Source organism: Heterocephalus glaber, unplaced genomic scaffold, assembly GCF_053883595.1.
Source record: "Heterocephalus glaber isolate CG9 unplaced genomic scaffold, H.glaber_assembly_v1.0 deba00001737, whole genome shotgun sequence".
NCBI lineage: Eukaryota > Metazoa > Chordata > Mammalia > Rodentia > Bathyergidae > Heterocephalus > Heterocephalus glaber.
The window spans coordinates 6,522,060-6,545,670 of NW_028258445.1; the positions used below are offsets into that span (position 1 = coordinate 6,522,060).

General features: G+C 36.0%; 1 protein-coding gene across 5 annotated transcripts in view; it reads right to left on the reverse strand.

The window, feature by feature from the left end:
• The window catches only part of Fstl5 (follistatin like 5), a 742,188-nt gene extending 719,782 nt beyond the window's left edge, over nucleotides 1–22,406 (reverse strand). For 2 of the 5 annotated variants that reach the window (XM_087200323.1, XM_087200321.1), the window contains exon 1: nucleotides 22,023–22,365. The gene's annotated coding sequence lies outside the window, so the exon portion shown is untranslated. Of the gene's footprint in view, nucleotides 1–8,069; nucleotides 8,213–22,022 lie in introns of all 5 variants that reach the window. The other 3 variants (XM_087200320.1, XM_087200319.1, XM_087200322.1) reach the window with 3 other exon arrangements.
• Nucleotides 22,407–23,611: the final 1,205 nt, after the last annotated feature.

The window sequence follows — 23,611 nt, forward strand, 5'->3', positions numbered from 1 at the left end:
ACATTATATATTCATAATATCTAATGCAATACATAGACACAAATGAGCCTTTCAAACAATAAAAAATATGGTGTTACTAATCTGTTTTTTAATAAGAAACTTAACTACTGCATTCTTGAAACTTTTTCTGATTTAATAACTTAGTCTCAAATGTAATACCTATAATTGTTTAGCAGTTTCTTCAAATAAGACACTTTGTGCTAGAAAACTGCTGATATGTGATGACAGATCATATCAAAGAAAGTGTAACATATCCACTTATTTTCATAATTAACCATCTGCAATTTATACTTTTAAAACTAAAATACATGAAATACCAATACATGAAAGCTATACACATTTATGGCTCATTATCTGATATTTAAATACATGCATATACTTTTTAATGTTCAAGTCAGCATCTCCTTAAACATTTATCATTTTCTTATGGAGAGTTACTTTGTTTCTTTGTCAATGACCAAAAACAAGGTTGTTGACTTTTTATAGCATTTGTTTATGCTTTCTAAATTTACATTTAGTTCCAATTTATTTTGTTACTATTTTATTTATGAATTTCTTTCCTCAATTATCAGTGTTCCTCATATAATTTAAGTATTTGGTCAGATTTTTTTTTATTCATTAAGTTTATTGGTACATTTTAGATATACAGTATGATGGCATTCATCATTGAGAATTTCACCTTTACATAGTCTCTCTTGGTTCTTATTTTTCCCCCATTCCCCCTCCCTTCAACCCCTCCATCCCTCCCTATTTACAAAGACTGTGCCTCCATTTTTTTCCTTTTCTCATATTTATTCCATTCCCTTCTTTCCTTTCCTCTACCCTTCCCACTTCCCCTTCTCCTTTGGGCCTTTTCTTCCTATTTCACATTTTTTAAGGTCAAGATTTGTATGCTGAGTAGTCAACACAGTTGTAAACTCTATATATACTTAAGTGCATATGTAATTGATATAATTACTAAATTAAATGTCTAAAGCACATTATCTTCTTTTACTGTAATAGTTTCTTAGCCTCCAAAACTGATATAAATTACATAGTTTATGGTGCTAGGATTTTACATCATTATGTGCAGCTTTGAATGTTAAAGCTTTACATCTCAAATCCCAGCAGCTGACAACATACTTGACCTGAAATGCGCATACACACGCACATGCATGTACACATGTACACACACACACATGCAAAGCACGCTTTTCTAGAGTTTATAAGCAGGACTTCTCTAAACTTTGTTGTTGTTGTCCTTTGCTCTCAAGATTATACAGTTGAAGCAAGTGTGAGCATTGCTGTTACAGCATATTTTAGCGTCAAAACTATTTACTGGGAAAACTCAAGACACTACTTCCCCTAGGATGATGTCCCAATTTCTGCATTCCCCCGATTAAGTCTAACACAAAACTTGCTGGCGGTGTGTAAAGCTTATTTGATGTACAGTGAATGCAAGTGCAGAGCGTTCCTTGGCCTCAGTGGGGCAAAGGCCTTGCCTGGTGGCTTGTTTGTGGGAGATAACCAAATGCATTCTAATGCAATCCACAGCTAATGAACTTTCAAGCATGCAGGAAAGGAAAAAATTCAAATGCACACATCAGTGATTTATATAGCTATAACTTCATTATTTGGGAGGAATTTCCATTTGTTTTATATGTTCCTATTATCGATATAACTCAACTGGATTGCCTTCTTATATTTGCATTTTAATGCACTAAGAGGATTTAATTTTAACTTTTCTCCCACAAGACTATTCCAAATGGAAACTTATTTTCAGGTTACTATTTATGCTATATTCTATTCACTACAATCAAACATGTCAGAGTAGCCTATGCTACATGCAATCACTCAACTGCAAAGTGCATGATTACATGGAATCAAAGTCAACTGAACTTTTCAAACAACCCTCAGCTCTGGAAGATGACACCCACTGCAAAGCTGTACTTCTCAATAGCGGGATTGTGAGTATCCAGAACATCATGGCATTTTGAAAAATGGATTAGTACAAAGCCTCAGTTAGAAGGAGTATGTCTGATTTTTTAATTAAATGCACAATATGCTAAATCCTGTCATTTATGTCAGTGTTGCTCAGAGTAAATTTCTAATGTTTTACCACAAAAATATCATATATTTCTGGTGATAGATGCATTAGTTAGCCTAACTTAAACTTTCTGCAGTGTTCAAAAATCATAACACCACTTTGTTCACCTAAATATACTACTGTCGATATATAACAATTAAAATTTAAAAAACAAATTCTTGACCAAGAAGAAAAACATGTATGCACATTACAAGAAACTAAGACATACAGAAGAACAAAAGTAAAATACAGTCTGCACACGTTATTGTGATCTACTTCATTTAACTTTTTTAAATCTATTTTTTGTTTTGTAATTTTCTTTACAAATTTTATGAAAGTGTTACTTTAGAATGAAAATCTATTCCAAATAGGTAAACATTCACACAAAGTTATTTTTCTAGGTACTAAATGAAGAATCCTCAATAGATTAAAACATGTTTCCATAATACACAATACCATGCTGAATAAAACACGCTGTTATCAACAGTACATTCACACACACAGCATACCCAAGCGTAGATCTGGACAGGCATGTACATTTATAGAACAGGTACTAAGAAGGATGTATGCGATGATAAACTCTTTTCAGACCGGGGATTTAGCTCAGTGGTTCTGCCACCTGCCTCGCAAGCGCAAAGACCTGAGTTTGATCCTCGGTACCAAGAAAGAAACAAACAAAAGGAAATATTTCAAATGCTAAGTTTTTGACAGATTTTAATAAATACGAATCGATGTGTATATTTAAATGCAAGGCAAGTAACAATGTTAATAGCATATTAATACCAGGTAACAATGTTAAAAACTCTTCAAACTTTTATTAAATACAAATTTAAATATTTCTTTTCTACTTAGGGGTATAGATTTGTCTTACTGGCAACTTCTGCTGTCTTTGAAGGTAAGAAGTAATGACAATAACGTACAAATGATGTGCAGTGAATTCTCACCCTACTCTAGACATGCAGGGATGTAAATCCTTTGTGTTTTCATCTCTATTCACCCCATTTCTGTTTAGACATAATTTGAAAGACAGCTTGGAATCTGTACTTTTCAATTATGATAAAGTTAAATGCAAAAAAATGTAGTGTGAGTGTCAAGGAAGCATTTCAGATCATTAGTGACACATGCTCTGAGGAAAGGCAAACATACACATTTAACCATACACTTCTGCCTCTAGAGAAGAGGAATTACAGAATTTCCATGAAAAAAAATTTAAGCAAAGATGCATTTTGACCACTAGTTTCTCTGAACATTGGAGGGGTCAAAACACACAAAGAATGACACACACACACACACACACACACACACACACACACACACAAAGAACCTTTTAAGCAAATCTCTAACTGGAAAAGATCTTCAAAAATATTCTGAGGGTGGTATACAGTTAAGAGTACCCAAAGAAGTTACAGGGACTGGCATTTTCTTTAAACCATCCGAATTGTGGTGAATGACATTCTCTTGGATAGCTTCACACCTCAGCCTACTGCCCGAGGACCTGTCTTTTTTCCAGGTGAGAATGAAGGTCGACAACCTCTAGGGTTAACATCACCTGCTTCAGCAGCAAGACCCTGACAAAGCCGGGGCACTCGCCCCTTGTGGTGAAGACCGATTCTGGAGGTCAGAGAAGGTATTTCAGTGTTTGCCCATAAGCAAGCAGAAGGGCGATGCTAACCAGCTTTCATTCCAGGCCTAGTTGACCCGTTATTCTCAGAAATGCACTTTATTCTGTGAGAGATTACTTCATCACAAGGCTTGAGTTATTCCTGTTTGAGAAGTTTCCTCAGTTTCTCCTGCAGGGGTCTACTAGAGGGATGAACTGGCCTTGGACAGGGAAGCTGGCCGTGTGGCCCAGTTCCAGTCCTGGGTGTGCACTCGTCTACACAGTTGAATCAGATCTGTATGTGTGACATTTTTGTTTTTCCAGAATAGCATTCTGCTCCATTTCGCATGGTGTCTTCCATCTGTCCTGACACCACCTGCCATTTCCTCACATGCCTGAAAATGCTGCAGTAGAGGCCAAGAACGTTTTTCTAGCGTTGTTGTTGTCACTCTGTGTCCGTCCTGCTTTTCCCGCCCACAGCAGCACCGCAGCCCCTGATGGACTGGGAGGAGGCAGCCCCAGGCATGAATAGGGTTTCTATTGTACTTCTAATATATGTCTCTATTTATAGTCAGGATAGTGCAGGCTACGCAACAAAAAATTTCACAATCTCAGGGATGTAATTTTCAAAAATACGTGTTTTGGGCCGGGGATGTAGCTCAATGGAGCCTCCGCCTGCCTCGCAAGCGCAAGGTCCAGAGTTCGATCCCCGGTACCAAACAAAAAACAAAACAAAAAAAAACGTGTTTCTTGCCAGTGCTAGATATCCCTCATCAAGTTTTTTTTAAAAAAACTGATAGTCCCAGCTGAGACCCCCTAGTCCCCACTGGGGTGGCAGGCCATACTACAGTAAGGAGCAAACGGTGAGAATCCTGCATCAGATTTTAAGAGATTTCCAAACGGACAGATTATGATCTGCCGTCCTTTCTCTTGTTGCAGTGTCAACCCTAACACCGAGAATATGAGAGTGAAATCTCTCGGAGAGCTCACACAGCCAGGCGAGTCAACAGGATTGGCGAGAACTTATTTCCACCACACTGCAAGACGTGCGATGTACAGTTTAGGATATCTCGGTGTGCACGAAGACACTCCAAGGTCGGTCTTGAGGCTATATTCAATATCCTAGATTTTATTGGAAATTTTTAGGCACGTGGACAGAAAATGTGGCTTGTGTATATATACACTATACATCCATAGTATATATATACACACACACACAATGGATTATTCCGTTATAGTGAAGAGTGAAGCCTCACGTTTTCAGGAAAGTGGATGCATCTTGAAACTGTAATGCTAAGTGAAGTCAGACATGGAAAGTTAAACAGAGCATGGTTTCTCTTCTATGAGAAACCCAAATATAGAAATTAATTAAAGACTAATATAAAGAAGACATGGTAGAAAACAGAGGCAGACCTTTTAGAAATCTTGTAGGGGTCGGATAAGGGTCAAGGGAGGAAAAGGTAAGGGGAAGAAAATTGTATTTTGTATGTTCCAGTACTCCCAGCACTAATGTAACTACTGAGTACTGCAACTATTATGCATACACTAATATACAACTAAATTGTGAAAATACGTTGAAGCGGTAGTATAGGCAATACTACATAGAAGCAGATAAACAGACTATAAATATTTCAATGTCACTACAGTAATTAAAATTTTGATGTTCTTTTATTGCTAAGATTTTAAATTTGTAAACTTTTTCTTTACATGTTATAGCAAAGGAAGTAATAATGGATTTTATGGAACCTGGAGTCCAACCCAGTAGGCACTCAATGTTATTTCTCTCTAACGTTTGTGTGGCTGTATTTATATTAATATATAATCTCTTTCACGGTCACAGTTTACTTTAACTGAAACAACTGAAACTAGAGGATGAATCTATTCCATTGGGAAGATTAAACACAGAATTTCCTTTCTAGACTTGTTTCTTAATGTTAACTGTTTCATACTCTCTATGCTTCTAATAAAAATGAACACAAATGTGTTCAAACCTATGGTTTTCTATGCAGTATAAAATGACTTTACAGAATAAATCACTGTATCTACAGCTGAAGTAGTCTCGTGCCATCTATTTCAGTCTTCTTTAATGTATTTTTAAAAGCTGTGTATGTTTTAAATTTGCAGAACAGTCACAGAGATAGTACAGACGCAACACCTAGTATCCCCTATTGTAAACATCTTAATTTGGCACAATACATCTATCACAACTGGTGAGCCAAGAGCAGTACATTAATACGAACTGAAGTTTATATTTCATTCTAAGATTCTTAGTTTTATTTAAGGTCCTTTCTCTCCTAATATTCCATTCAGGACCTAAGAAAGCATTTTGTCATCATAGTTCTATAGGATCTTATTATCTTACTTGTTTTGTAATTTTATTTTTTTTCAAAATTTTATAAACAGTATCCATCTCAGATTAGTTTCTACAAGTGATGTGAATTTCTTTTAATATAAGATGCCCTAATTTATCACAGAAGTATCTTTTTTCAAATAATGGCAATCAGGTTGTACTGCACAGTCTGCCAATAGCTGAGTAGTGTACACTCAACTGTTGAGAGAGTACATTTCAGATTTTCTCAGTACAAAAATATCAACATTTGAGGTGATGGGTGGATTAACCATCTTGATTTAATCACCCAAAATTGTATTTTAAAAACATTATATCACTTTACATCCAATAAAAATATGCAACAATCAGGTTAATATGTAATTAAAAATCATAACTTTTTAAAAAGAAAAAGCATTTCACAAAAAACTTCCTACAATATGTAAAAGTTGGATCTTACTACTATAAGTTTTTTATGTTTGATTTTTCTTACCATATCCCATAATAAAAGCTGTAAGATTTCTTAGAACAGAATTTATATTTATAGGAACCCTAAAAGAAAATATATGACAGTAAAAACATCCATGATGATTCAAATTTTTATTTACTATTTCACATTCTACTGGAGTTCAATTCACTATCCTGTTTTGAAGAGGCATTCTAGAAACTTATAAAAAAATCCATACTAGTATTTTCTTCTATGTGGGGGGGCAGGTACCAGGCATCGAACTTGGGACCTTGCACTTGCGAGGCAGGCTGCAGAACCACTGAGCTAAATTTCCAGCCTGTTTTTCTTCATTTCCTATTGATTTGTATCTGTAAAATTAGTGTTTCACCTAGCATGTATTCTATTTAGGTTAACCATTTTTCTTGTTGCTTAACCTGGTAAACTAACTCACTTTTACTACTTAAGCATAGTCTAAATTACTTAGATGCTATCAGATTTCTAGGAAATATTTACAGAAATTTAAAATATAAAACTAATAAATAATATTGACTCTATCAGAACCTTTCCATGTTTGGTGAGTTGGTGAACAACTTAGACTATTCCAAGTTGGCTGAAGAAATCTTTCCTTTCAATACTGCAATTAGCCTTTCATTCAAAAAATCAAATAGTTCAGAATAGATACAATGCACTATTTATATTTTTAATGTGATAATTATCATTGTCCTAAAATCCTTTTATCTCCTAATTTTGAGGTTTTATTACATTTTCAATTATTATAAATATATGATTCCAAGGGCTGGGGATTTAGCTCAGTGGTTCCAGCGCCTGCCTTGCAAGCGCAAAGTCCCGAGTTCGATCCCTGGTACCAAAAAAAACCCCCACAAAACAACAAAATATATCATTCCAGCATACTTCAACTTTTAATATATCAATATACTCCTCTCTATAAACTATAGTATCTTCATATTAAGTATGAAAATTCTACCTAATTTTAAAGTTTTGGAAGTTTGGTATGTAATAAAGTATATAAATAGAATCCTGCATATTTCAGGAATATAATTAGAGTATTCATTGTCAATAATAAAGGATCATCTATGTGGTTTACCCCTTACCACAGAAAGGATAATTGTGTTCATCTTAAAAATTGAAAACTATTTTATGATGTACCTCAAAATAAGCTATAAATTTGTAGAAGTGTGTGTGATTTATGACTACACTCTTGTTTTCTGAATCTGGCTTTGTGAACTCGCATTTCAAAAGGGAATCATCTGCCCAACCTCTTTACAAACGAATGTAGTTTATATAATATGAAATTAATTTTAAGTGCTTTAATGATTACAACATATAAACTCTTGACAACTTGAATGAACATACACAAAACAAATAAGCAAACAAAGCAATGTGTGAAGTTATTCTACACAAAGTGGTTTGAGGGAAAATACTGCAGTCCGAACCAGAACCTTTTAACATATTTGTATCATGACTGTGTGATAATCATTCTGTGCCTCAAAAATTGAGCTCAAGTATTCAAAAGTTATCATTAAATTATCCCAAAAGTGGAATGATAGAAGGAAACTGTTCAGGATTTTCCATAAATCTGAAAGTGGATAGTAATTAAAATGAGACTCACATATGGTTTACTTCAATCTCAAGTAAAATGAAGAGGCTTCAGCGTAGCTATTTTCGTTGGTGAAGTACATGACAACAAAGACCCTTCTCACTTAAAAGTCAGTGTGGAGGGCCAGGGATTTAGCTCAGTGGTTTCGCCACCTGCTGCACAAGCACAAGGACCCAAGTTCAATCCCCAGTACCAAAAAAAAAAAGTCAGTGTAGAGTCAGTCAATCTGCCTACATATCTACATCTACCTGTATTGTGATTTCAATCAATTTGGATATATACATATAGAGAGAGATAGATATAGATATACAGATATATAGATATATAAAATATATACACATATATATATATTTTAAAATATTTCTGTTCTAAGTAAATATGCTACATCATGATATCAGCTTGTAAGTTTGTCTAAATATTACATTAAGTTGACATCTGTAACAAAGATAAAATATTTTGGAGTATTCTAGAAATAGAAATTCTGATATTCTACCATTTAGTTACAAAACTTACATGGTATAGCACAGTCAGTTGACCATAGTTCACAACATCATATATTTTATAAAGAACTAGAAGAGTTTAAAAATTCCCAGCATAAAAAAGAGATAAATACTTAAACGCATAGAAATTATACTTACCAGGATTGTATACATGTAGCAAATTCGCACCTTGTATTATATATATGCTGGATATATATGTATATGTTTATATATATATAATCATTACATATTAATCAAAAAGACTGCAAAAAGTAATTTTATAGACTTGAATTAAAAACATTTAATTACATCAATGACATTTGTTTTATTTGCCTTCTAAATTATAGGAGACTTTAACTTATGGTGTTTTGAGGTATACTAATATTCTAGAACTTTATAATTAAAGAACATTTAATAATCAGAATTACATCAGAATAATATCTTTTGTTTAGAATGAGATACTATTTAAGAGTTAAGTTACTTCAAAGAAAAATGTATAAACCCAGGTGCTTTCTAGAAAAACATTCTGGACCTCACACAGATTTAGTGAAGACTAATGCAGACACTGAATAAATCTGAGAATGGCTGGAAACTATGAGACAAGTTTCAGGGCTCTCCACACATAGACACAAAGCAGCTGAGGGCCCAGGAGCCCGTGTTTTCTTCCCGTATGGGACAATGCAGCCCCTAACCCCCCAGAAGCCTTGGTCTCAGCCTTGCCTCTTACTGTAAAAAGTCCTGTCGAAGTTTTAGTGAAATGTCTAAAACTGTGCCTGATGCACAACTGCTCTGTAAACTTTATTATTTTTTCATAGAGCCTATTCACACAGACACTGTAAAATAAAGTTAACTTTCTCTTGGATTGATGGTTAAAAGTCATACAAAGATGTGTTATAACAGAACAATTAACCCCAAGATATATGTTAAGACATCATATTCACTAATAAAAATGCAAATAAGAATGTAAGAAGTACATTTCAGCATTAGTAAAATCATAACATACAATGCTATGGTCAAATAATATCTCAAAAGTATTGATGTAATCATTCCAGAAAATAATACAATTGCTATTTCTATAACTTAAAAGCGACCATGTGATTTTTAACAAGTAATTCAACTTCTGGGGAAACTGTATAATGATAATGCAAGCATAAATGAATTTCAAATGTGTATTTCAAAAGTTTGTAGACTCCTAAGCAATCAAAAAAACTCCCTGCCAAACAACATATATGAAAATTTTATTAAAATCTAACTGTAATCTACTTTTAACAAATCATGTTATTTAATTTAAATGTCACATAGAAAAAGTCAATTTCTAGACATACCATTATACAAAAATAAATAATACTTCAGGAGTAGTGAAGAATACTATCACAATGAAATCATATTATGAAGTCATTGAAAATCAAAATTCTTTTTTGAGAATAGTGTTGGCTCATTCTATAACACTGTAAGTTTTCAACTAAAAATAATACTTTCTGATAACTTTGATAGACATAAATAAAATTTTTAAATTCTATTTTATCTTTTGAGCAGGACTTTTAAAAAATCATGCAGCAGGGCCAGGGATTTAGCTCAGTGGTTTCGCCGCCTGCTGCGCAAGCGCAAGGACCTGAGTTCGATCCCTGGTACTGCAAAAAAAAGAAAAAAGAAAGAAAAGAAAAAATCATGCAGCAAAATCTCAATCAAAAATAACCTGAAGGGCCAGGGATTTAGCTTAGTGATGCAACACCTGCCTCGCAAGCACAAGGTCCTGAGTTCAATCCCCAATACTGCAAAAAAACCCCAAAAAGACTGAGATAGTTGCTACTTTCAAATTTATAAAAAGTTAGGACATAGGTCTTGATATGAATTTGCTAAATGAAAAGAGTAGATGTATTTAACAATTTTTGAGAATTAAAATATGTAGCTTTTTGTAATTTTTAAAATTTTAGAAGATGGTAGCATAAAATAAAATAATAATTAAATTATTACTATGAAGTTAAGCTAACCAACAAATTTTGGGGATCCTGCCTGCCACAGCCCTGTGACTATCAGAGATTTAAATCGGTTGATGTATTGTAGAAGTCTCTTGATTATTAGGCATCTTCTTTTCACGTTCTTTCTGGATCAAGAACCCATGCTAAGATCCGAAAACTGAAATGGAAAAGCCTGAGTAGCACACAGTGGGGGGTTTTCACACAGTTTGAAAATTTATACATCAAGCCAATTTCCAGTCAGCAATAAACAGGACACACACATTGAGAGAGAAATTCTGTAGTTTCTGCACTTTTTTAAATAACTGTGAATTTCTCAACTTCATAAAGGTTATTTTATGTTAAAGTATCTTTTCTCCTATACATGAAGACAACTTTTCTGGGAAAATATTATGGCATTAGAAAGCCAGTACTGAAATATCCTTAATGCCTTCTTGAGCTCCCTCTACTGATTCTGAAGCAATTGTTAACCAAGATTTCCAGAAAACATAACTGACGAGATGTCCAGTGGTGTACGAACATGGGAAGGTCTTCCTGCAGATATCATCAGTTAAGTCATACTATTCATTCACAATCAGGAAACAAATTCAATGAAAGCATTTCACCCTCTTTGGGCCTCAAAAGACATGAAGAAATTCCCAAAAGGAAATTCTTAGTTGCAGAGGTTATTTATCTGAAATTGTTATCATGCGTTGTAAAGATATAGATTTGAAATGAAAAGTGTTTTCTAGATTTTTTTTCTTTGTTTTAAATTTTTATCTCAATTATTGATAGCATTATGACAAATCTTACCACAGAAAACAATTCAGGCAAAACTTTGCAACAATTCATACAAGTTCTTTCAAGCTTCACTTTTTTGTGAAGGCACTAACTTTTGGTATTCTGCCAAGGGTTCAGATACTGTGTACATGTTCTTTGAAGCCCTACATTTTGGAAATGCACGAATGTTTGACACTCTTGCCAAATGAGTGAAGTACTGTGCTTTAACTTTTGCATTTATTTTGCAAAGTTTTAGATGCATTTTATTACTGTTACTTGCCTTTTCATTACATGGTTCCATGCTATAATACTTTTTAGGAAAAAGAAGATAACTGCATAATAAGTAATAAATACTATGTTTTCTCAAACATGTGTACAAACCCAAAAAACATCCTAAGCATTTCTCTAGTAATGTCATAGTGTCTGGGATAATGGACCATTTGAAATAAATACCAGCTCACTCAATCATGCCCTTGATGGATGACAGATTTTAGAGCACTTAAATTTTCTATGAAAAAAGCAAAGTTCTGACAAACTGTACAATACGAAAAATCTATAAACTTTTTATCAGAAATTAATGTTAACCCCTAAAATTTAGTTGCAAAATGCTCTGTATAGCCTTTAAATGTAAAAAGGAAATAATGAACTAATTAACATCCTTTAAATATATTGTAGTGTCCAATAAAGTGGGAAGCTAACTTTCTCAGAAGAAGTTAAAATGTCCAATAAACACATTAAAAAAGTTCAACATTGCTGGCCATTAGAGAGATGCAAATTTTTTTAAAAAAACACGGAGATTCCATCTCTCTCTAGAAAGAGATAAATCAAGTAATAAAAAATGCAGAGTGTTCAGAGAAAAAAGGCACCCTTCTCCATTGCTGCTGGGAATGTAAGCCAGTGCAACCGCCACGGAAATCAGTATGGGGATTCCTCAAAAAGCTGAAACCTAGAAACTCTATTTGACCCGGCTATTCTCCTTCTAGGGTTTTTTCCTCATTGCAGTCAAAGACATCAAATTACATTGGTACATGCATACTCATGTTTGCAGTGTAATAGCTAAATCTTGAAAGCAGCTTATCTGTCCATCAACAGATGAATGGATAAAGAAAATGTGGTATTTATATACAATGGAGTAGTACTCTGCCATAAAGAAAAATAAATATGCGTCATTTGTAGGAAAATGGAAGCACCTTGAGATCATAAAGTTAAGTGAAGTAAATCAGACACACAAGCTTAAATATCACATGGCTTCTCTTATATAAGCAACTCAAAATATGAAGAGCAAAATAAAAAACAGACAATAGGAAGCAGAGCTAGAGATTCTGTTCAAATGAGAAGGTGATCACGAAGAAAGGGGAGGGAAAGGTGCATAAGATGCATCATGTACATAAATTAATTCTCAGCAAGGAATGTAATCATGTAACAGAAACTTTAAAATAGTTTTATAAATTAAAAATCACCCCAAATGACTTTATTATATCACATCAAACTGATACAATGTTCATGTTCTTATCCATGAGTAAATAAATGTTCAGTATACAATATTCTTCCAACCTAAACTAATTTCCTATTCAATGGTAAAGTTTTTCTGATGTCTCCATAGTGTCTTAGTAACATTCTCCTCAATGTGGTAACCATGGATAAAAGCACTATTTCATATAATAACACACTTTAGATGTCACTCATAATCAAAGGCAGGCACTAGACTCTGCCCTTATTGTTTTACTGATTGTCCCCTTTCCACAGAGAGGACAGAGCATGTTCTCTACCTCCCTCGATGGGGCTCAACCCCAGCACATGACACATAGTAGATTGGTTGTATTTGTATGAAATTTATTTATCTTAAGATAAAATGTAACATTATTTTTAGCTGAATGTTTAGGTAAGTAGTATGTTTACTGAATTTATTTTCAATAAATATAGTCTTAATTATTTTAAGAAAATTAATGTTAATATGAAAATTTAAAACTGGGTTATGCACTAATTTTCCTCAGCTTAAAACAAAATTGCTTTAATTGTATATAAACTATAAAAGTATAAATGCAGTGGCATTCTTCTGTATAATCAACGTTTGTAAATGTGATGGCCTGCCAGGTGTTGTGTATATGCTTGTAATCCTAGCTGCTCAGGATACTGAAGCAGGAGAATGGCAAGTTAGAAAACAGACTGGGCAACTGCATGAGATGCTGTCTCAAAATATAAAATCGAAAGAGATACCTGAGTTCGATCCCAGGGATGAAAAAAAAAAAAAAAGAGAGAGAGACAGAGATGTAGCTCAGTAGGATAGCATCCTGGGCTCCATGAACAATACCACTCACACAAAAATGTAACTGTCCAATTATTTACCAATTTTAACCTAAATAAACAAGGAAAAATTCTACCACAAATATCACATTCGTTTAAAATTGACATTCTCTTGAAAGAGTTTTTCTTTCAAAGTAAATATAAAATAGGTTTCTTATGCTTTTCTAAATACCAAGCATAAAATATCATTTCCCCTATTTTATAATTTTTTGTTTCATCTGTAAGTAAAATATTATTAATTCTTGCTTTACATGGAAGGACTAGATGCTGTATGAAGCAAGGTAAAAATAAGACTCCTTTTGTTAGGTTTTTGGTTATTCAGAGACCAACGACAAGAATAAGAAAATGGTAATTACCAAAATCTAAAGTCTAAAAACATTAACCAAATATAGCTATCATAACCAGAATATACTAACAAATATAACCAGCATAAACAATTGTACACGTACAAAGGTCTCTGGAAAGGCATTAAATCTTACATGTATAAAACACTACATAATGGAAACACAAGCATAACAGGAATAAATTCCAATGTAATTAATTAGCTTTAAATTACACAAGATTTTTACAAATGGAAAGAATTCCTAGGCTTCTTCCTTCAAATGGATTAAGAACAACAGAATCCAAGATTTTAAAATACAAAAGCAACTTCAAACTTTCCACTGCAAACGTAAAGTCATGAATTATGGGCTGAAAAGCAACACATTATAACAATAAAGAAAGGCCCTGGGTTCAAGTAAAATTCTTCCCAGATAGGGCCAGAAAAATTCCGTCAGGGACCCACATGCTCACAGTCTCCTCTCCTTGTGAGTAGCGAAGACCTGTAACTTCCTTTTGAACAAAGAACACAGCAAAAGTGACGTGATGTGACAAAGGGAACGGGGTCTTAAGAGAAGTCTGTAGGGCCAGACGGATGAGGGGAGCCCTGTAAAAGTAGGTCAGAATGAAATTCAGATCTCTCGCTGGCCATGAAGTAACAATCCTCCATGAGTTCTGGGCTGCAGAGAAAGAAATCTTTCCAAAACACAGGTGACCTTAGAGGAAAATCTTGAGCCTCAAAGAGGAACCTAGCTGTGGCTAAAATTTAAGATTCTGAGATTCTAAACCAAGGACCCACCTGAACATACCCTAACCACTGGCTCTTTGTTTTCATAAAGCAAGTCAGATAATAAGTGTCTCTAAGGCACTATGTTTGTGATACATTTTATATAACAGAACCCAGGCACATAAGTTTGTTTAAAAAAATGGACATCCTATTGATATCCAGGGTGACACTGACATGACATTTATTGTGACAAAAACTACAGAGGTTGGAAAGCACATAAGAGTACAATCTTCTCCTACAACTATGAGAGACTGGAGTGGATACAGAAGAGGAGGATCTAAGCTGGGATTCTGGGACTGTAACAGTTCAGACAGGGCACTGTGTTTATATAAAGATAGGGAATTATAGTTTATGTTTTGAAACATAGTGTACTGAACATTTCAGACAACTGAAACTATAACTACTTACAGAGTATAGAATTAGAAAGAAATTAAAACCAGATATAATTTCAACTTGATACAGTAAATCTAGAGATAAACCAATACTTTTGGAACAGAGTAGAATTTGAAAGCTTAATCCAGAAAAATACAGAAGAGGCATGAAATCTGTATCAGAAGAGCATAATGATTATGATCTCATCATGCAGCTGGTTTGAGACAAAATTTGGTCTAAATCTCAGCTCTGTAGGCAACATGTCTGTAAGTCTTGAGCTCTATACAAGTCCATTTTAGGGTGTGTGAATATATAATGAAGTCACATACAAAATTAACACCATATATGATGTGAGTCATCCAAAATGTCAACTGTTATTACTACTAATTATTATTACACCAGGAAGGAACAAAGTAAGAGAGGCCAATGTAGAATGTCAAAATCCTTCTGGTTGAGTTTGGACAGACTGGGTTAAGGTAAAAGTAGTAAGAGGAAAGGAAACAGAATGGAAATCCAGATAAAGCTACATTGAAAAGGAGCAATGACGAAACCTTCTAGTTACTGCATTTGTGTAGAAGAAGTGATATTTAAGTTTAAGATAAGTATCAATTTTCAGAGAAAAGAGAATATAAAAAGAACGTGTCCTTACTGAGAGACATAAAACCCAGGGTATGGGATCTGCTAAAGATGAGATGATGAATTCATAAAACTTGGGTTGTCACCATGAAGGCAGAGGAAACCACGCAGCAGGCTTTGCGAATACGTGGATGAGTCCAGGTATAACCCAGAGCTGTACATTTGCAAGGCATCTGTGAAAGACGGTATGTGGTTATCAGTGGAAAGGGCCTCTTGGCAGGCTCCACAGAGAGGGAGGAAGAGCTCAGCAGACACAACAGTGCAAAAGCCCCAAGATTATCAGCTTTTACATCAGGCTCCATCGTAAAAGTGAAGCACTGGGCACTGCCAACCTGAATATTGCTAACTAACAGATAGGGTATTCAATAAATAAAAGGCTCTATCATGTTTCTAATTTTTCATGGTTCTGGGATTAAACCCATGGTCACTCTTAACACTGAGCTACATCCGTGCCATTTTTATTTTTTGTTGTGAGACAGAGTACGGCTTCATCTTTCTGCTTTAAAGTTTGACTCTATCCACAAAATCAAACTTTTCTCCCTCCTTGGGGATCCATTTAGTGAGGACAACCAAACACTTTGATAATGGCGATTCACTGGGGAATCTGATGCAACTCTGCAGCTCACCTGAGACCTGACCTTTAATTGTAGCTAAAGGTAGTCACCTTTTCTCCTCAGTCAACCCGAATATGCTACAAAAACAAAGAACAACACACAGGGGTCACTATTCCCCTTTACCTCACAAAGAACTAGAAACGAGAATTTCTCACTTCCTATACAGTCAAATGCTCACCTTCGACAATTCTTTCAGTAGTATGATTCAAAGCTAGTTATTTTACATTCATTATTTTAGCTGATGTTGTAGACTATTCAAAGAGTAAAATGTGACAAGCGTTGACTGCTTGCTGTGAGCTGAAGTCAACCATCTATTTGCACTTGAATTTGCTGTTCAGTTAGGATGAAAAATCTTTTAGGAAATCACTTTCCCTATTTTGTTGTTTCTTCTTCTATTTGACACACAAAGGAAAACATTGGCTGCTGCTAATATTTAGGATAGTCTAGGAGATCGAACCATGTAACATTCTCTTAACATTAAATACAGATGGGGCTGGGGATTCAGCTCAGTGGTTCCACTGCCTGACTAGCAAGTGCAAGGTCCCGAGTCCAATCCCCGGTACCATAAATAAATAAATAAATAGAGAAAAATTCTTTTACATTTTTCATATCATGCATTCAAAACAATGTATACTAAATAAATATGCAATAAAATAATTTCACTATAACCTAATAATTAAGAAAAAGTCTCAGAGAAATAAGAGACATTCACATTATACTTAGTAAAGAGAAGATTATAGGGCAATAAAATCCTAATAGAGACACAGTCAGTTGAGTACCTGCCATAAACAGAAGTACTCAGCCTGCAAAATAGTCTAGTGCACCTGGCGTAGTTCTTTGATTCACTTAATTCTAGTTCTGTGAACACAGGATTGAGAGGTAGAGACGTTTGATGTGAGTTTGTGCTTTCTCATATGAAAAGTGAAAATAATATTAACCTTTATAGTTATAAATGTTAAATGACTTTACATGAATAAAATGGCGCAATATGAATAAAATACTGTGCACTCTGTCTACCTATTAGTATTTTGAATGGTTCTATTTCTGCCTTCCTTCTCTCCACAGATGAACAGGCAAACCCAGGCTCAAAGATTCAGTGTTCAGATGAAGTTTTACTGGAACAACTCACTGGGTCTGCTGTTCCTTAGAGATATGAAAGGCCCACCTGCTTCTCCCCAAATGAGGCAGTGCAGTCTGACTGACATCAAGGTTGTGGCAATTTCTGAAGATTTGAGGGAAAAAAGACACAATCACAGAGAACATGTAGCACCAGTCTCTTTATGTATGCAAGGAGCACTGCTTTTAGAGTCTTAGGACATTTTTTAAAAATAGATCTTTGTGATAATTACAAACATTATCTAATGTTTTGTGGAAATGGTCCAAATATGTAAGGTAAATTACTTCCATTTCATCATCACCTTTAGGGAACATAGTTAGATATGTATGGTTTAATTGCTACCTTGGTGCTACTTAACAAAGAAACATATCCCTAAAGTAGTTTCTCATAAGTGTCTGTTATAACAAATAAATTCAAAGAAAACTAAACAGAAAAGGATTTTTGAGAGTTTTGCATTGCACTTTAGAATCACTAGCACTGCTATGAACCAGTTAGAAGTTAGAACAATATTCTCTGTATTGACATGCAAATGAACTCATTAAGCAACCACTTCGCTTTAGAGATTTACATAATCTGATAGCAAAAGCCACATTAACGTAATATTAATCACTTCATTTTAAGACAAGAAATTTCAGAGGTAAGCTGTTCTCCATACATTTCACCAATTCTAGGGCCGGGGATGTAGCTCAGTGGTTCCGCCGCCTGCCTCGCAAGAGCAAAGTCCTGAGTTCGATCCCCGGTACAAAGAACAACAACAACATTAACATCAACATCTCACCAATTCTTGCGTGAAAGCATTAATACACAGGAATAACAGCATTGTATGTGCAGGGTTACTCAGGCTCTGCTCCTCAGAACTGAATGGCTTCTTGCCAGAATATCTGAAGGAAGTAAATCTATTTCTTCTGTAAGTATTTCTTTCATGGACAGTAATCTTCAAATCCTTTATTAGAACTCACGTTCCCTCAGAATTTATGTAGTACTTTAAACTCTCCATTATGCACACATCCATTTTGTTTTCTCATTCACGACAGATTTTCACTTTTGAGGTCCTTTCCCTTGGTAATCAGTATGAGAGCTTCTGAATGGCATTTTCATGTCAAAAAAGTGTTATGTGGTCAACTATGCTAGCCTAAATAAAAAATAACGATAACTGGGAGATACACTTGCCACTCAAATTTATATATTGTATTACAGCTTGTTATGATCATCCTTTGTATGTTTATTAGAGTAAAATATACCATAGATGTGTTAAACCACACACACACACACACGTTTCCCACTCATTATACCAAGCACTTATAATATTATTTAATTCATTCCTTTTCAGAAAACCCATATTTAGGCTCAATGGCACCCTGAGATTTTCCAACACTATCGATCCATTATAATAACATAAGTTCTTCAATACCAAGGTGATTTAAAGCACAAAGGGACCAATTACTTGGTTGTGTGGTTACCAATTTAATCGGAAAACCAGGACATATATCCATAAGGGGCCCTAGAGCTCACACTATACCCAAAGGGGACTGGAGGTGTTGAAGCAGAAGTTGATCGAGTCTGTTTGGTAAAGGATAATTGGTTACCTTGCTGTTAAAATGATGCCAACAACAGGAAGTATTTTTTCTACCTTTTAGTTTACAAGAGTTTTTCGACTTTTACAATACATTATGTAACAAAAAAGTAGAGGTATTGAGACAATTTGGGGCATTTCTGAAGTACTAATAGGATAGACCATGTAAAGTCTTTGAGTTCTCTTTACAAGTAAGTCTTAAAGATAAAAAGTAGTCATGATTAGAAAGAAATTTCTAAATGAACTATTACTCAACAAATTATATTTCTGGTTTATTATTATTTGCTGCATTTCTCTATTGCTGATATCAGTAAATAGAAATTAATACGTGGCCTTGATAGCCTAAAATGCAAACTGATCCACCTTCATCTTAAATCTCAGAAACATAAAAAAGGTAAAACAAATCTGGCTAGCAACTGCATTTTAATTTCCCTTTATCTTCATCCATCTACCCTAACAAATTGAGAAACGAGAAAAACAACAATGTGAACATGTCATGTAACATATAATTACATTTTTTCAATAATTTTCTATGCATACTTTGTCAAAACGCATCTTTGTGAATCAAAAAAGGCTACATCTGCAGAGATAAACAATGTTTTATTAAGCTATCCACTCTTGGTGGTATTCAATATTTACTCTGCTTTCACATAAATAAGTTATAATTCCAAAACATGGTCATTTCTTGGTTGAGTAATGAATGAATTGCCACATTTGACATTTTTCACAAGTGTCTTCAGACTTGGGATTTTTATTTATTTATTCTGTACCCAACAGTATCCCCTACATGATAAAATTTAGGTTTGTCATGAGAACACACGTTTACAATTACTTCAGAACTGAGACATTAAAACTAAACGTGTAGGAAAAAAGCAAGCAAAATGCTACCATTATTTATATATTTAGTCTCACGAAGGCAGCCTATAACATTATTGGCAATAACGATGTTTTGTAGTGCTTAACCCTTTCATTGCGTGAACACCAAATTTCATCAGAATTAATCCCAAAAACTGTTAGTACATGATAACTAGTCATAGTTGAATATGGATACACATCTTGGAAAACTTCCAGCAAACGAAAGTTAATGAGATACTCAAATACATTTAAAGGAGTATAAAGTTTGTGTATGTTATTGCCTTTCAAGCAAATTGTAAAATATATATATTTTGCTTCAAAGTAAATGAAATTTAAAAGAAGCCATAATTCTGGGTGAAATTCTAATCTTAATATTTAAATGTAATTACAGTTTTTGAAAGGAAAATTAAAAATGAATAGTAATAAAAATTATTCTATATTCACTTCCAGGAGATTAATTGGTATAAACTTCCTGGCTATGTGATCATCTATCTTTTTGTCTGTCTGTCTGTCTGTCTGCTTTTGGTACCAAGGATCGAATCTTTTTTTCACTATCTACTTGTTTGGCCTTTAAAATTTGTATCAATACTCAAACATTAGATAGCATGACTGACATGAGTCCTGTGAAAAACACTATTTAGGGTAACATATAGAAATAATTTAAGGGAATTGCATATGACCACTAATGTTTGTAATAATATCCACCTGTAGCAATCCCTGTCATGTAGGACTACGCTGTAAATAAAAGTCTCCACTGAGTAATTATTTCAAATCATAAGCAATAAAGCTAAATTTCATCCTCTTAACTATAATGCAACTAAAGTAGAAATTTTCGTATTTTAAAATGTAAAAGTATTTAAAGTCAGTGTGCTCTCCAGTGGTTGGGAATCACACCCCTTCTCAGTTTAAAGACACCTGAAGCACGAAACCTCTTTGTATTTTACCCATTCCTGTTAATGGGACATGCAGCTGAGAGGGAGCCCTCTCTCTGCACTATAAAGATACTCTCCCACGCTGGTTTTTCCAGCCATCATCTATACTTAATATAACATGACTGGATGACAGAAATGAAGATCACAATTTTATTTAGCAGTCAAACTACCATCCCTGATAAGTAAACTCATAAAGAGTAATAAACACTGTACAAGGGGCATCAGATAACGTCTATCACCTAAAAGTTGGTCGCTATAGGAAGTACTGTTCGGTGGTTTTTCCATGCTGAATTCTTTCTCTCCATACACGTTCAGAATGCACTGGCAATTGACAAAGGGGACATAGCCTCCAAAGAAAATCTCTTCAGGAGAGAAAAGCTCTCTGTTAAGCACGCAAGCGGTCACACATTGCTGAAACAGCCAGACATTCCCTCAGCCCACGCTTTCCCGTTCCATCCAATTACCAACAGCAGTGGCGTCTATAATACAAGCTAATATTGTACTGTATTATGGAATCAGAGCTTCCCATGTACATCCACCTCTAACCTGAGGGGGGGGGCGACATTTACTAGTCAACAGCAGAACAGCCCCTCAACTTGGAAATACACAGAACCTTGTGGCGCAGAATTCTCAGACTGAGTTTCGTAAGTTTTATTCGGATCTGCTGCATAACAAAACATCTAAACCGGAGAAGGTACAAATCCGCCCATCTCTACTTCCTCCCCTCCAAGAAATGTGGAGAGAGAGCTCTACACTTTTCAGTCCGTGCTAAATAAGAAAAGTAATATTAACTAGATATTATTCCATTCCCATGTTTTTCAATATTATATTTTTTAATAACTTGTTGGTGGATTTAATACCATTTGCTAACATATTTGGGAATTCTGCATCCAATGGTTCCTGTCCCTTGAGCCATGCTCGGAGTGTTGCTCTAAAACCTTTACCTTACAAACAAAAAGCAAAACAAAAAATGATAGCAAAACGTTCATACCGATGAAGCAAGATGTAACAGGATTAACTTCACAAAAAAGAAATCTCTCAACTTCCCCACTAGAATCACGTACATAGCCACCAACAGATGCTCTTGTAACATTAACGTACAGAGTAATTGCTAACATATTTTTGCAATCATTGCCAAAGTCCTGTTTCAAATTATAAAAATTAGCATAACTTATTAAATTCTTAGATAGCAGCCTGCCTTTCTCCCCCACTTGTAATCATTTATAGCATATTGTTTTCTTACCTTAAGTCAAAAAAAGTCCCCCAGAAAGACTCCTAAACGATGCGGGTATATGGATCACAGTTTAAAAAGAAAGCCTCCAGAAATCTCGTCTTGGCTTGGAAAAAATCAAACTAGTTTGATGCAAAACTACAGAAATCTCCGAAGTGATGCCTGCACGGGCGCCGGGCGCCCGCCGAGAGCCCCGCGTGCGGTCAGGCTGAGCGGCCTCGCAGGTGCAGCGGGAGCAGAGGGGCGCGGAGGCGTCGCCCGCAGGTGCAGCGGCGTCGCGTCTGGGTCCAGGTCCAGGTCCCGGTCCCGGTCCAGGCCGCCAGCGTCCGCCCGCCCGCCGCACAGCTGCTCCCTCGCCGCGCCGCGCCGCCCCGCCCCGCGCCTCCTCCCGCCCGCGGCGGCCACTCAGGCGCCGCCCCGCCCCTCCAGGCGCCGCCCCGCCCCTCCAGGCGCCGCCCCGCCCCGCCCCGCCCCGCCGCCTGACGTCGCGCGGCCCCCGGGGTCGGGAGGCGAGGGCGCCGGGCCGCTTCCGCCCGGTGCTCTCGGGGCGGCGCGGGCAGACCCCGCCGCGTCCAGCTCAGCGGCCCCCCGCCCTGCAGCGCCCCGGCCTGGCCCCAGCCTCTGCCAGACCGTGCGCCGGCCGTGCAGTTCGGTTACCGAAAAGGACGTGCTCGGAGTTCCTGCTCCCTCCCGGGCCTCCAGCTAACGGAGGCAGTGGCTGCTGCAGAAACTTGTGTGGAGAAACGTGGACGCTGGCAGCGTTTGTCGTCGGCCGCGAACCGAATCTCCCCAGAAATCAAATGTGAATGCTACCGAGCACAGACACAACTGCATTTACGTCTATGAAACGTGCAGCGCCTACCCTACTCACTGTCATGATTTAAATATATTGTCTAGATTTATGGAATTGGAGAGTCCCGGTTTTTAAAGTCATTTCATAATAAAAAAAAAAAATGAAAGCTTCAACTTCCAAAATACTGACGGTCATGCAATATTCATTGTTTAATACATTAATTGTTCTATGAAAGATGGATATGCTGGGAGCGTTTGATAGCCTTTAGCAGTTCTTTAGCATGTGTGATGTTTCGTGTCCCAGTGAAGCTGGAAGATCTTTGACAGCAGCATAAAGAAGGCCTGCCAGGCCGGATCTCTCAGACTGCTCACGCTGATAAACAAGCTTTCCAGCAAGCGAGGCCGCGGAGCGGTGGAAGGGGCCGCATCCGCAGACCGCCACAGCCCCCTGCAGTTGGCATGGCTCACTGCACCACGAAGGTGCCTCACGCACAGACCACCACATCTCCCAGCGGCTGCCAGGGTGCACTTCTAATAAGAAATGGGCCTATAAAACAGCTTAATTATTCCTAAATTGAATACATTGTTTTCATTAATATTTGCTTATTCAAAATATTTCATAGCACTTAGCAGATTGCTTTCCATCAGAATGCACACATACTGACATATGTCATTCCTGTTACAGGAGTCTGGCATTTTATACTGTGGGCTCCTAAGTGTTCTGATTAAGTGAAGAAATCTGTCTGTTCCCCATCAGGGAATATGATTAATCAATTTCATCTGATTCAGTATTAAAGCTGACACATATT